This window comes from Solanum pennellii, chromosome 11 (assembly GCF_001406875.1).
Source record: "Solanum pennellii chromosome 11, SPENNV200".
In the NCBI taxonomy this organism is placed as follows: domain Eukaryota; kingdom Viridiplantae; phylum Streptophyta; class Magnoliopsida; order Solanales; family Solanaceae; genus Solanum; species Solanum pennellii.
In genome coordinates, this window is record NC_028647.1 from 47,135,567 (window position 1) to 47,149,057 (window position 13,491).

General features: G+C 33.0%; 1 long non-coding RNA gene across 1 annotated transcript; it reads right to left on the bottom strand.

The window, feature by feature from the left end:
- Positions 1-8,118: 8,118 nt before the first annotated feature.
- Positions 8,119-13,250, bottom strand: LOC114074793. Its single transcript, XR_003575077.1, has 2 exons — positions 12,540-13,250; positions 8,119-9,426 (listed from the first exon to the last, which is right to left on the bottom strand). It is a non-coding gene; the product is annotated as an uncharacterized LOC114074793 (long non-coding RNA).
- Positions 13,251-13,491: the final 241 nt, after the last annotated feature.

Here is a 13,491-nt window from a genome sequence, read left to right on the forward strand (position 1 = left end):
CAAACAATTTTCTTTTTATCCTTCTTAACCTTGAACATCATCGCAAACAATGGTGTTTTTACTTATTTGATTGATTAATTTTTTCTAATAATCTTGACCATATATTGACACCCAATTTTGGCCTAACATTTTCAAAATTCGTAACTTTTAAGTTTATTTATTAAGTAGTTGAAAATGATTTTTTTTATAATTTTAAATGAGTTTATCGATAACTATCTTTATATCAAAATTAGAATTTTCTATTAGTAAATTTTTAAATTGCATTTTGACATGTCATTAGTTACATTAATTATATTACTTTAATATTCATTTTATTTGTTACATTTGTTGATGTTCATGTTGATATTTTGCACATTGTAGAAATTCATTCAAATACAAAAAAAAATTGCGTGTACAAATGATCGATAATTTTGGGCTACAATTTCAACCCACAAAATTTGAGCCCATTACATAATTATTTTTTCTATTTAAATTTTACTAGGTCAAGAAATAAGGTGGTGATGGATAATTTTTATTATATTTTAAATAAGAAGAAACAATTTCCTAATCAAAAACCCTAATTTTTCCTCTCCGTTTTCCTCCCTCAGCCACCACCCTCCTTCCTCCCCACCTGCCTTCTCCAACCAAAACCTCATTTGAAAAAATTAGGGTTTTTCATTAGGAAATTGTATCTTCTCATATAAAAAAAAAAATTATCCACCGCCACCTTATTTCTTTACCTAGTAAAACTTAAATGGAAAAAATAATTATGTAATGGGCTCAAATTTTGTGGGTTTAAAAATGTGTTCCAAAATTATCGATCGACGGAATACGCAAATTTTATTCGTATTTGAATGAAATTCTATGATGTGCAAAATATCAACAAATTTAACAAATAAAATGAATATTAAAATAATATAATGAACGTAACTAATGACATGTAAAATGCAATTTTAAAAATTTACTAATAAGAAATTCTAAATTTTTATAAATAAATATAATTATCGACAAACTTATTTTAGATTATAAAAAAATTCATTTTGAACTATTAAATAAATTAAACTCAAAAGTTACGAATTTTGAAAATGTTAGGCCAAAATGGGTGTCAACAGTTGTCCCTTTATTGGATATGATTGGTGAAAAAAATCAAGGACAAGAAAAATTGACAAGCCCGATTTTGGCTTAACACATGACATTTATATAAAAGTATGGTTGGAATGTGGTGGAACTCGATCCCGGACTTGCATCTAAAATGTTTCACGTTGTGTTGCGTCCTTGTTGAAGTAGTCCGCACATGTGGATCCACTGAAAATGCATTCTCTAGGATGTTCTTGAAAAAACAAAGATAAAACTCATTAGTATAGAAAAAACTAAAAGAAAAAAGGTAGCATCTCTTAAAATACGATCAATGGAGATGATCCATAAGGAAGATATAAATATATGTCCATTTGTAGGATGAATGAAGATGATCCATCAGAAGGATTTGAATGTATGTCCATCGATAGGACGAATAAAATGATCCATTAAAAGGTTATAAATTCATGTACATCGGTAGGACGAATGAAAATTATCCACTAATAGGATATGAATGTATGTTCGTCGGTCGGATGAATCAGGATGACCCATTGGTATGATATAAATGCATGTCCATAGGTAGGACAAACGAAAATGATCCATTGGTAGGATATGAATGTATGTCCATCGATCGGATGAATAAAAAAAATATGATCTATTGGTAGGCTTTTGAATGTATGTCCATCGGTAGGACAAATGAAAAAAAGATGATCCATCGATAGGATTTTGAATGTATGTCCATCGGTAGGACAAATGAAAAAATATGATCCATCGACAGGATCCTAAATGCATGTACATCGGTAGGACGAATGAAAGAGATGATGATCCATCGGTAGGATTTTGAATGTATGTCCATCTGTAGGACGAATGAAAAATATGATGATTCATCGGTAGGATTTTGAATGAATGTCCATCTGTGGGACGAATGGGGAAGATGATAATCCATTGGTAGGATTTTGAATGTAGGTCCATCGATAGGACGAATAAAACTTCTTTCACACAAGTCTCCTCCAACTTGAACATGGAATAGATAAGGTGCACATCATTCACCTCCAAATAGATGCGACTTAAATGCAAATATCTTTCAACGCAAGTTTCCACCGACTTGAACATTGAATAGATAGAATGCAAATTCTTCACCTTTGAATAGATGTGACTTAAATGCAAATATCTTTCAACGCAAGTTTCCACCGACTTGAACGTTAAAAAGATATGGTGCACATCCTTCATCTTCAAATAGATGCGACTTAAATGCAAATATCTTTCAACGCAAGTTTCCACCAACTTGAACGTTGAATAGATATGGTGTAAATCCTTCACCCCCGAATAGATGCGAATTAAATGCAAATATCTTTTAACGCAACCTTCCACCGACTTGAACGTTAAAAAGACATGGTGCATATTCTTTACCACCGAATAGATGCGACTTAAATGGAAATATCTTTCAATGCACGTTTCCACCGACTTGAGTTAAAAAGATATGGTGCACGTCCTTCACCTCTGAATAAATGTGACTTAAATGCAAATATCTTTCAACACAGTTTCGACTGACTTGAACGTTAAAAATATATGGTGCATATCCTTCACCTCTAAATAGATGCGACTTACATGCAAATATCTTTCAACGCAAGTTTCCACCGCCTTGAACATTAAAAATATATGGTGCACATCCTTCACCTCCAAATAGATGCGACTTAAATATGAATATCTTTCGACGTAAGTTTTCACCGACTTGAAAGTTCAATAGATATGGTGCACATCCTTCACCTCCAAATAAATGCAACTTAAATTTAAGACCTTCTCAGCAAATGAAAAATTCAATGACCCTCTCGGGAAATGAAAAATTTATTGAATTTTTGGCAATTAAAAATACTATGAAAAGTACAAATGATGGATGGCCTAATAATTTTTCACTGTAACAAGGTGGATGGCTTGGTGATTTTCCAACTGTAATGAGGTGGCTTGATGATTGTCTACTATAATGAGGTGGATGGCTCGATGATTTTCCACTGTAACGAGGTGGATGACTCGGTGATTGTCCAACTAAAATGAGGTGAATTGCTCCTGTATCTTGAAAATGTCATCATTTCTATGCTTTTATGTGCCCCTGTATTCCAAAAGGAATAGTTTAAAGACACAATGTCGCTTTAGCTAGCAACATGATTAAGAAACTTTAAGGAAAGATTCACAAGAGAATATGTACAAATAGGCTTTCACTTTGACACACGTTTTCTGTTCTTTGAAACTCATGTTTTATTGGGATTTGTACGAGGAGCTGCTGGATCGCCATGAAAATGCTAGAGATTTGCAAGTTGATTTTCAACTTTAAGAGATGATGGATCGTTTGAAATTGAATATCAAGCTTCTCACAATACTTGTTGAAATTTTTGAGGTTTTCCTCAAAAATTCCGCCCCAGTTATAACTGTTGGCAAATCTCAAAATGACCTACAATCTTGACTTGATGGAGGTAGCACTTTTATTGTGAATTTTTTAGATGCTCTCAAAAATTTATGTCCCAGTTTCTATTTCAAGGATAAATGAAAATCACACTGGGTATATGATCGAGCCGTAGTGGCACCTACATATCCTGTTGAACCAGGAATCAGGTCAAATGTAGTTCCAATCCTGTAAGATGATTAATACTACAAAGAATCTGAGCGATTATCAGTAGAAAATGCACAATATGAACGATGAAATATAAAAATAATATTCCTTGTTATATTCAAAGCCTAAAGACAATATGTATCACATTTTTGGGACGGACAACCCAATGAAGTAAAATATGACTCTCACACATACAAGATTAACCTAATGACATTTTTTACAATGAACAACTCAATAAGACAATTTCTTCTTCTTCTTCTTCTTCTTCTTCTTTTTTATAATGGAAAGACTTTAAAACAAGGTTTGGAAAATATTAAAGAATGGGTTCTTTCTCACTTTTTTTTGTTTTTTAAATAAAGAATAAGATGAAATAGTAAAATCTTGACTAGAATTGGTACCAACAGTCAGGATTGCAGGGAAATCTCTTATTCTCTCTTTTTTCAACTAAAATTGAATTCTAGGTAATTCCTCCATCTTCAAGTGGTACCTCAAACATACTTAAAATCAACAAAGATTAGTTCATCTTGCTTCAAACAAAGGTTTTGAATTGTACCAATTCTTATGTTTCACGTGCCCTATCAACAAGGACAATTCTAATTTCATAAATATTCAAAGCGTTTGATTTGAGGACATTTTTCAGAGTGCACTCACACTCACAAAAATGTTTAATTCATGCAACTGTGATACCATATACTTGACCCTTATGTTAATCTCCACTAATGAGAGAACATTTGGAATGAGATCATGTAGGGCTTGCCATTGGCTTGTAACGTAGGCTTAGGGACGAGCAGGATATATATTTGGGACAAGAGTGACTTAATTCCTTCTTAAGTTCCACAATGAATTTGTGCTTTTGATGATTGATAAACCTTTGGCATCTGATCCTCTTCATTATCCTCTTCTTCTTGACTTATTTCGAGTTATCTTTTCTTGGAGTTTTTTCTTTTTTCACCCCTTTGTTTCGACTTCTTCTGATTTCTTATTTCTTGGAGCTTTCTTTTATTTCACCCCTTTTTTATAAATTTTTTTCCTCTTTTTTTGGAGTATTTTCCTTCCCACCTTTCATTGACCTTGTAAGGGTGTTATTGTCTTTCCTTATATCTTTCAAACTTTCTCTTTCTCTTTTTGTTCATTATGTAGAAGTCGTTTTTGTTTCCTTGACTCTGGAAGACTTCATACTTTGTCTTTGGCAACTAAAAAATGAATTTTCTCTTTTAATTTGCACAATCTTTGTGCACTAAAATAGGTTAGTCCAAGAGAGGGCTAGTGCATGTAAGCACTCAAAAGGGTAATGGCTAAAATGTAGATGTCCAAAGAAAAGGCTTTAGGCTTAAAAGTGGGAAAATTAGGGATCAATATCATTCGGTAGGTTGAAAGGCACAATCGGGTCAAAAAAGGCCTACAATCCTTTCCCGAGCCAAAATTATTCAGGATATCGCCTAAAAAACATTCAGGCCAAGTTCTAGATCAATAGTGCAATGCAATTGAATTTTGATGTAAAAGCTCTCTGCACCATGCACATAAAACCATGCAGTTTGTTTTATTCTTATCTTGAATGTCTGCAAGATAACTTTCAAGCATCACAAAAATACAAATGAGAGGTACCAAAAAAATCTATGTTTTACCGAAAATTCAATCTTTTCTATCATATTGATTATTTTTACATGATCCTAACTCCATTGGTCCAAACTAAGTCAAAGACATGACTATTATGATATATACACAATTTTTATTTTATTTTTATTTTTGAAAGAATGAATAACGAACCCCAGGAGGGTTCCCTACATATCTCATCGAGATGAGAATCAAGTGAGTATAGTTCATGCATATAAGATTTTGAAAATATGCACACAATATTATTTTACTTTTGAGAAAATGGATACCAAATCCAAGAAGGATTGCCTACGTATCTCATTAAAATGAAAATCAAGTACGTGTAGTTCGGGCAGGTATGACTTTGAAAACATGAACAAACTATTTGAATCTTTTCTTTTGAGTTTAGAAGAATGAATACCGAACCCATGAAGGGTTGTCTATGTATCTCATCAAAATGAGAATCAGGTTCACATAATTAATTCAAATATGCGCAAACTATTTTACTTTTTTTAAAAATAAAATAAAATAAAATTTGAAAGAATAAATACCGACCCTAGAAAGGTCGCTTATGTATCTCACCAAAATGAGAATCAGGTTCATGTAGTTCGTTCGATATGACATAAAATAATTTTAAAATTTAGACAAACTCGGAGGAATTCTTTGTATCCTCTTAACTGTCGACCTTTATACTGTTTGTTGAATGTGGTCTATCATTTTTTGGCGGTATTTACTTGTTGTTGTATTCTTTTCCGAACGTCTCTTGAAACTGCGTCTTCTCCCAATTATTCATAAAAACTATGCATTGTTATGACCATCCGCGACTATTATCTTGGATGATTTTCGTACAAAAATATAAGAAATGTGTGAAAGCAATGCCATAATAATAAAAAAACAACTAAACTAAAGAAATGTAACTTCATAGTCAAGGATTCCCCTGATTTGTCTTTTTGACTTGAGATTAATGTCTTGTTAAATACAAAGACCCGAATTTCGTGCATCCTCTTGTCTTATGCAATTTCGGACGAACACTTACTTCCAGACTGTTACATAAATCAAAAACTCAAAAGGTAAAAGTGTTAATTCGTGTTCATAATAAATAATGCAATATATCACACAAAGAATCAATTAAACACATAAGCACTATGTTGATTGAAGACAAAATAAATTATATACATTACACAACATACAAGCAATAATTGCATATCCTATACAAATATGTGTCCATTTTATGTCAAGGGTAGGACTATCGATCTGAAGGATGTATTACGCCATTTGACAAGATTTCATTATCCTCCAAAACACTTGGTACAAATTTTATGAATAATTTCAAATATGATACAAAATAAGGAAAAAAAAGGATACAAATAATAAACTTCAAGCTTTCCCTGATCCTTCGCCAAGTCTGGTCCTCTTGGCGATGTTGACCCCTTCCCACATAGCATATATGTTCGCCCATAGGTAATCTCTCGCCAGCCAAGCCCTTCTTGATGTCTAAACCTCTCTACCGACTGAATGTGTTATTTCCATGATATCATCCAATTATGACATGCATTGCCTGGATCTTCGCAAATTACTTCGGCGTCATCTGCATGCCGGCGTTGATGCTCCAACTCATTATTATCAAACTTCTCTTGGAGTAAATGAAGTTTAACTTGATGTTTGGATCCAACAGCTGCAATAATGTGAGTAACGATCGAACCAGACTCAATAGTTCCAGCGAGGATCTTCTTCAACCATTCATTGTAATTCCTAGAACATTCTGGATGAAACTTGTTTGGTACCGGCTCACCCAGTACCCTTCGAGTCCTCCGTATTCCACGTATGTCTTCAGCAAAAGCGATTCGTCCATTTTCATGATCGGTTGCAAATTTTCTCATGTCCGCGATTTGAAAATCTCTTATTTACCCCTAGTTGCCTAAGGACTCGACCGGAAGCATATGGTATAGTCCCTCTTAATCCAGCAAATATCAAGTAAGGGATCTTTTCCACTCGAATCACCATTTGCTTTGTCACCACTAGGCTTTGTATCGCCACTGCAAATTCTCTTCTCTTAACCCTTGAAGTCTCAGATACCAGAAAACTTTCCCCTCCGGTTTTGTTGCAATAATTATGGTACATCCACCAATTGTGACCTTCAAGTTCGTCTGACCGTTTAGGTGATCTGGTTCTTTCGTATTATTAGTGTTGATCAGATGTGCATCATCCACCATTGAAGTATCAGGTTGCATCCCTAAAAGAAACGTTCTCCGCTTTGACACTTGTTGCTCCAAATTGTACACGCAAGTGTACGTAGTCGCGTAAGTAATATAGTGACTCTTAAAAAGAACCAGATTATCAATTTCAAAGGACTTGCCAATTTATTATTTTTACTAAATTATACTAGTCTAATTATTTATTTAAGAGTGTCAAAAGATTGCAAGAATAAAATAATAAATTTACTTACAATGGTTGAAAAATCCCAGGGCTGCAGCATATATTGGATTTCATGTATCATATATTTGGCGTAGAACTAATTTTAGTTGTCAAGTTACTGGTTTATAGGGTTACTTGTATGAGTGGGGTAACACCTCTTGTCGCCAACTCCAATTAGATACCTAACAACATCGTTGAGCGGGGATAAGTGAACTAGTTGGCGAACATTTATATTTAATCCTATTTCATAATCAAGAAAGTTGTTCATCCGGGCGTCACTCCTAAACACAAATCACCTAAATCTAATGGGTCAATCGAGCTCTCTATATTCTCTGGTCTATCTAACCTCTCTTCTCTCGATTTTAAGATTAGACAATAGATTTATCTCATGGTGGTCAAGCACGAAATACTGAAACAAGAATATAGGAGTAACTTATAATAACAACCAAAAATTAATTCAAAACACCATTAATTATCAACATTCAATCCGTAGCTACAACCCCAAAACAAGGACTTTAGCTACTAATCTCTAAGAAAACAAGAAGTAGAAAAGAACCCTAAAAGTATTGACGACTTTCTCTTCCAAAGTACCTCCTCTCTAGATTGATACCTCTCAAAAATTATTTCTATGAACTATTTATAGATGTAGAAAACCCTAAATAAAAAAACTAAATCCAAAACAAATTGGGAATTCGAAACCAAACGAAATTCCACTTCCAAACGCTACGTTGGGTCGCCACCTCAAAAATATGCCACTTCTGTTGCATTCAACTGCTGCCACGTGGCTGTAAGGATTCTTGGATTTTAGTTGTTTTCTGCAGCTACACTTAATACATTTATAAATTATAATGTTGAATTTAATCCATTAAGTTGTCTACTTGATTTCCTTCTCCAATCTTTTATATTTAATTAATTTTAGCTCAAAACTTCTTCCACTTTATGGTAATTTATTCCTACAAATAAAATACACTATTTAGCACAATTCATAAATTTCATGCTCAAAAAGGATAAATATAAATAATAAATGTGAGGCAAATAATGATTAAAATATATATTTTTGGACTCATATTATCACTTATCTAGAGCCTTGTAAATGTCGGCCAAGATCATAGGCGCAAAAGTGTAGTACTTAGTTGATGACTTGTAGTTCACTTTGTTGAAGATGACATGAGTGATCATTACTATAATTGGATGAATAGTGTAGTTAGGTCTTTGAGGAAACAACATTGTTCCAAGTAAGCATATCGCAAAGGCGAGAGGGCGTGCTCCTTCCCTTTTTCTTTTAAGATGAACTTTTCTTTAAATTTCTCGTAAGCTCTTGCACGTCCAAATCGATAATAGAGCTTTATAAATGGAATGTTTGGTCTGAGAAGCTTGTCCATCCACTCAACTTTGACGAGTGACAATTTTTCTTTGATTTCGAAGAAATCCATATTTTGGAGTTTAGAAAATTTGTATCTGGTTGTCGCTTCCTCTTGTTGCACATGTCGATACTCTCATAGCTTGTGAAGACTTCTTCAATAGTTTGTGTCATTTCAACTTCCCTGAACCGAAATACCATATTTTCACTATCCTAAGACTTTACCTTGGTTCTAATTAAACCGGGCCAAGCCTTCATTTCCAATAGTGACGGGAGGTAGCTTATGAGCATATGAAATTTTATTTTGTCTGTATAATTCATGAATGTCCACTACACTTTGAGGTAAGGATCATGTACGGTCACCATTCGAGTTTTCAGAGACTCGTGTGCTGGATTCATCCTACAAGAATAACAAACAAAGGTTAGATACCCCCACCCCCATAAACAATAAATTAGTTTTAAAATACATATACATTCTTCAATTAACACGTACGCATTATTGTCTATTTATTGGCAAATGGACTAAGTACACACAAGGTGTGCTTCTCATGGGCCTAACACGCCTTGGTTGTTGGGTCATCGTATTTCAAAATGCTTTTAAATTCGAGATTTGGTTCTGCTCTACGCTAGTTGACTAAGAGTGGCTTTTGAAAAGATCAAGAATCCAAGTGGACAACTTAGGCTAGAACTTACAACAACCATTGGACGGATGACAAACCAATAAATTGTCGATAATTTCAAAAAATGGTTGAGCATAAAAAAATCGGGATGTGGTTCCGCAAACCGTTATTTAATATACTATACATACATATTGGTAGATGCATTGCAATGATAGTTATAAAATTTATACACAATAATCATAGATAAAGAATTCAATAATAGCAATTAGTCAGATAGTCAAATCTTTTTTGTTAGAACTTGATTAATTTTCCAGCAAAGTCGTCATTTCTATTTTACTTTGAAAAATAAAAGAAAAGAAAAATGACCAGGTTGTCGAAAAATCGATTAAACTTATGATTAAAGAGAAATCAAATTTCCAAATAAACAGAGTCGACACTTAATTTTTTAGTAATTAAAAATCAAGAAAAAAAACACTTCAGGTTTTCAAAAGGACTTAACAGAGAAAATCAATTTGAAAAATAGGTTTGAAATTCAATGTACGTTTCAAGAAGGTGTTAGACCCTCAGAATGTCGGCTAACTTTCGATTGACCGGTGATTTGACTAAAATGACTTTTTGCAAATAATTTTTCTAAATTTTAACTAAGTAAAGAAAATTCATTTTTTATTTATTTACTTATTCCTATTAGTTTTCTAATTAATTATTTCAAATGGAAACAAACTAACGGGGGATCTTCTAAGGAAAATAATTTTAAATGTTAACAAGACGAATAGTGAAAATAAAATTAAGAATTAAATATAAGTGTTTGATTTTAAATTTAAAATGAGAAATGACTATCTTTGGGAGTCAACTAAGCCAAAACTAAAGATTAATATAATGTTAGTTAACACAATAACAAATAAATAAGAGGAAAGGGGAGGAAGTATTAAATTTGGGCCTTTAGCCCAAATCCATGAACCTGTCATAATACTAAAAATACCCAAAACATGAGTTTGTCCTGTTTACTCAAAATTCTGCTGTTGGGCCATCCTTTTAAACTTGGAAAAATTACATAAATTAATACATTTCAAAAAATAATTACTGATTTTAGCGATACTTTTTGTTTATTACCATTTATAGCAATGCTTTGTTAAATTTGTAATATGTATTAAAAGTGAGTTATGTATGCAATATATATAAATTATAATTGTTTTTTGAAATATATTATGTTTGTTTGGTAAAAAAATTGTCACATTGTATTATAAGTGTATTAAAATGTGTGATAAATATATTATTCATTATTAAAATTTGTATTATATGTGAATAATAAATTGTTCTTTGTAATATGTATTAAACTTGTATTATAAATGAATTAAAAGTGATCAAGTGAGGTAAAAATATTATTGCTATAAATGGTAAATATTTTTTTATTATAGTATATTTATGTAAGTTTCCCTTTAAACTTTTGGGGCTTCTTTGCACTTTCAAATGACAAGATACACACCAACTATATAACTGATATACACATCATTTATATGACTTGTTTTTGGACTCCTGACAAATCACGTTTCTGTATCTTTCAACCTGCTTCGTCATATTTTGTACCTATATGTTGTATTTCCTACAGTACACCACTGTATACACCAAATATATTAGTGCATACAGCCACTTTTTTGGGCATTTTAGAGCTTAAAAATTCGCATCCAGCTTTGTTTAACCTCCGAAAATCTGTATTTTAACTTCTTGAACCTGCCGACTCGATAAAGAGAGGAAATTGGGCCTTTGTGGCCCAATCAATGGAATGCAAGGAAAAAGAGTCTTCAAAGACTCGAGGGAAGCCGATTTATACATAGAAAGAACGAAATAAAGATAGAAATTAGAAATAAAGCGCACCTTAAATCTATATAATACAACTAAGACATAAAAATGAAATAAGGGCAAAGTATGCATGCTAATGATTAGTTAACTTCGCATGTTACTGCAGATGACAAAGAAATGCATACAATACTTAGTGAGCTTTCACTTAACATTAAACTAATCCCCACATGATTAGTATGACACCAAATAGTAGTGACAACTAAGACATCAAGGCTATCGGTGACTAAATGGAAGGGACTTAGGCCTATTTACTTAGACAAATAATGACAAGGAAGTCATTGTTAATCTAAAAATGGAGCAGAACATTATAGTTGATGACATTAAAATGCAATATGAGACTTAGCAAACGAAGTAATAAATTCATGTATAGGATAAACTTAAGCTTGTTGAACATAAGCAAAGCAGTGGATAAAATTGGTAAAATATTCTATTGTTTTTTTATGAAATTTTAGGCATGAATGAGAGAGGGACTTTGACACTTAAAACTTGACTAGAAGGAGGAATGAGAAGAAGAAACATGTTTCATCTAACAAACAAGATCAAATCTTCAATACATAATTATCGAGACTATTACCAGCTTGTCATTACATCGCGAGAAGACAGAGAACGATAACGAGCATGTAATCGAGAGTTAAGACAAAGGAAACGATATTTGTTACTAAGAGGTACAAAGAGATTACAAACACTGTTAAACATATTCACATATTGAAGATACCAAATGAAGAGGAAAAACTAGTTTAAATGATTATACATGAAGCTTTGAAACAAGAAGAAACACAAGTGAAAAACAAGCACGGAATCATTAAATCAAAACTAGATGGCTACTAACTTTAGCCAATACAACATACAATCCACGAAGCTTTAACTCGATATTGCAACTAAATGATGGAAAAGACTAAGAATATTTGTGTTATGTTAAAAAGATCATTAGTCCAATGGTAGTTAATAACAAACAACCACGGAATAAGGATCCTTATAACAGCGCATCGAGATAGAGGAAGAGACAAGGAGAATGTCACAAAGGAAGAAGTGTTACCTTTTCCGGTGCAGAAAAATGGACAAGACGAGCAGAGGATCAATGACTTCAAAACACAACTTCAGACTTCAAAAATCCGGAAACTTCCCATCGACTCACAAATAGAGAAGGAAAGTATATATTAAGATTTATTTCTTATATGGATGTTGTAGTTTAGTGATTCTTTTTCTCAATAAGTTCTTGCCTAAGGATATATTTCTCAAACTCTACTTCCCAACTAAAAAAATATCTGTTTTTTCCCAACCCTTAACTTTCTGAGGAAGAGGGTGTTTATATAGATGAGGAGACGGGGCCGAATGGGTGGAAATCAGGTAAGCAAAGGGGTGAATTTGAAATTCGAATTCCCTCTTGGATAAGGATTCTAGCTCTACTCTTGTACACATTTGTACAATTTCTCAAAGGGACGAAGAGTACAACCGTTGACTCTAGGCAAGGCAAGGACTAGCAAGGCGTAAAGATTGCTCCACCTGAATGATAAAGGATGATTTTTCAAAATGGTCTTCATACGGAGAGAAGAGGACGACGGCGAGAGTGGGCTCAGGTCGCGATTTTAGTTCGCTAGGTTGGATGAGTTTTTGGGTTTCGCGTTTTTTCGCTAAACTGCGCGAGGAAAAAGAGGAAGAATGCACGGGGTCGGTTTATTGTACTGTATTGCATTGCTGCTGGGTTATTTGGAATGTGTTATGGGGTTCGGCTAATATTGGGGTTTCTTTGGAATTAAATTGGGCCGGTTTTGCTGAAAGTTTGGTTGCTGGAAACAAGCTCAATTTTTGGTCTTTAAAAGGGTTTAAAGTATTTGACCAATAACTACATAAGATGAATTAGTATAGATTAATTAATGTGTTTCTTAATCTTAATGAACTAAATAGTCAACTTAATTGTAAACTAAAGATTCAAATATATAATCATAATTTAAATTAATTTAATAAACTATTTACTAAAATTAATATCT